Source organism: Aplysia californica, unplaced genomic scaffold, assembly GCF_000002075.1.
Source record: "Aplysia californica isolate F4 #8 unplaced genomic scaffold, AplCal3.0 scaffold00396, whole genome shotgun sequence".
Taxonomy (NCBI): domain Eukaryota; kingdom Metazoa; phylum Mollusca; class Gastropoda; order Aplysiida; family Aplysiidae; genus Aplysia; species Aplysia californica.
Window position 1 is genome coordinate 629,329 of NW_004797666.1, and position 2,896 is coordinate 632,224.

General features: G+C 34.8%; 1 protein-coding gene across 1 annotated transcript in view; it reads left to right on the forward strand.

The window, feature by feature from the left end:
• The window catches only part of LOC118478178 (sodium/potassium/calcium exchanger 1-like), a 16,786-nt gene that overhangs the window by 1,031 nt on the left and 12,859 nt on the right, over positions 1 to 2,896 (forward strand). The gene's annotated exons all lie outside the window — the stretch shown is intronic.

Consider the following 2,896-nt stretch of genomic DNA (forward strand, 5'->3'; position numbering starts at 1 on the left):
GAGGAAATGCACCCAGCCGCCGGACTTCACCCGCTCTCCTTCCGTTTTCGGCTTGGTTTTCTCGCTTTTTATTGTGGTTTGTTTGTTTTTTGTTGTTAGTTTTGGGGGGGGGTTTTGGGGGTTAGCTGTGGTTGTTGTTTTTTGTGGGGATTTTTCTTCTTTTTTTGGGGGGGGGGGGGGGATTTCTTATATTCAATTACTTTGGCCTTGGGGATGCATCTGTGCACAAATGAAAAAGCGTTACTGATTCCTTATGGTACTCATCACAATAGACCAGATAATTAATTTAGCTCATGTCATGGAATTGACGCTCAGTTATAAGTTGTTTACTTACATGATAAAAGACAGTGATGCCCTCTCAAATATTACAAACCTGATCTGAGCTCAAACAGTGCTAAACGAAATGAAGATTTTCTAAAGCGAAGCACTGGGGCTCTGGGGTACTTAAGTAAGAAATAATTTTCTTTTTTACTTTTTTTTTTTTTTTTTTTTTGCTTAAAGATGATGATATTATAAGACGGTTTTGCAGCTTGTACTGGTGAGCAGGTGGCCAGCTTGTAATAGAGTGTTCATTTATTTTCTTTCAAATTACTATTTTTAATCTTCAGATTAAGTAAACGTCGCCACTCTACAAGAACAGGTTAGCCATAGCTTTGTTACATCAAGGAGTTGGTAAATACTAAATGGTTGCAATATCGTGATGGAAGATTATCTAATTGATTGTTTCAAAAACAGCAACAGCTCTAAAAATGTCTATACGTACCATAACTTTGATACAAACTGAATGTCGTCAGACAGGGGCTGTGAGAGCTCTTTCAGAAACGCCCTATCAGATTCACACATTATTTATCTCTAAACCCACTGTCACGGTATACGTTTTGAATCAGCAAGGTATAAATAATAATAATAACAATAATAATAACAATATTAATAACAATGATGATGATGATGATGATGATGATGATGATGATGATGATGATGATGATGATGATGATGATGATGATGATAATGATGATGATGATGATGATGATGATGATGATGATGATGATGATGATGATGATGATGGTGATGATGATCATGATGATGATGATCATGATGATAATAATAATAATAATAATAATAATAATAATAATAATAATAATAATAATAATAATAATAATAATAATAATAATAATAATAATAATAATAATAATAATAATAATAATGATATATTTGTTGTACATTTTATAAAGAGATTCATATGAAGTAAGCTTACATTCTTTTTTAAATCAAAACGAAAGGTAAACATTGAGCATTTACCACTAACTACTAAAACACAATACTTTTAGTAGGCGCAGATACCATGTAGATATTGTGAATCAACTGACTAAAATGAAAATGTGCACAGTATTCACCTGGTTCGATACTGAAAACAATGGATAGCTCTATAGATCTAAAACTAACAACCAACTGCTTTTTCGGTTGCTAAATTGTGGAGTCACATAATGGAGTATGTTTTTGTTATTCACTTACTTACTTGCTTACATGGTAGGAGAATAGGCATCATTGCAGGCGGCACAATGCCATAGCTGTTCCCCTCTCCTCTCCAGGATTCATGAATAGAAAGGGTCTGCCTGCTGATCGTGTCAAATAACAGCTGGTTGGAAATTCTTCTGAAAAGTCTGTTATTCTCTAGGAACCGTGACGATATTAAATGTGTAATATAAGACAAAGATAAGACTCCGTGCTACCTCATTGAGTAATGGTTTTGACAGATAATGCGTCAAATCAGTGTTCAAACCCAAAGCTCAAATAATAATAATAATAATAATAATAATAATAATAATAATAATAATAATAATAATAATAATAATAATAATAATAATATAACATTTATATAGCGCATTTCCAAAAAAAGTAGCTCAATGCGCTTTACATTGGAATACCCATTTTTCAAAAACCTTTCTTACTACCAGGGGCGAAGCGTCTATATAATCAAATAATCACTGCTTCCCTTCCTAATTTTGAAACATTGTCGCTGTCAAATTCATCCTTAAACGTAAACCTCTTAAATTAAAAGTAAAAAGAGGTTCGTAATCCACAATGAGCATGCCTAACATTCAAAACGGTTTCACGGCCACATAAATAGCCTCCTCACCCCTCTCGGGCCACTCCATAATCAGTCGCAAGCTTTGATTAATTAAGCTTAAAGTGAGGCTGAAAGAGTCTACCAATACAGTTGAGGGAACATGTGCATAGCAGTCATGGCTGTTTCATTGCCACATATACCCTGTTCACCCCTTTGGGGCCACAGTTAAAATCAATCACAAGCCCTGATTAAGTAAGCTAACGAACACTGGTCGAGTCTACCTCACAAATGTGAGGGGAACTAACTCCTAACAATCTCTTTACTGCTGCATGTGCTTGTTTTTTTTTCCTCGATGTTTTACTGTCCTATAATCAGACCTCGATTATGACACCAGCTCCTGGCCGCGAAAGGCTAACAAAAACAGCCAAATGTGAAATTTAAAAAATGATAATTGTCATGTTCTACCAAAGAGTTAGACTCTCTGGTAGATCTATAACATATAGATCTAGTACTGACATCTCTGCTACTTTGCTTTGTGTTTATGTATTCACATCTAAAGTTAATTTAATTTTAGTTGGAACTGATATTTAATAAGATACTTTCCCGATTATTTTGGCGGTTGAACATACAATATGAATTCCGGATTTGTTTTCATTTACAACTCAGTCAGAGTCGCCGCCTCGAGTAAGATTCTTATGGGATATCTACAGGCCATATAGATCTATATCTGGTCCCGTTTCACTTTGATTACCCTGTCAAACAAGTCAGCCTTCGCCCCTGCTTACTACTTCCTTTCTTCTCAAGCAATATACATTAATGCACACACAC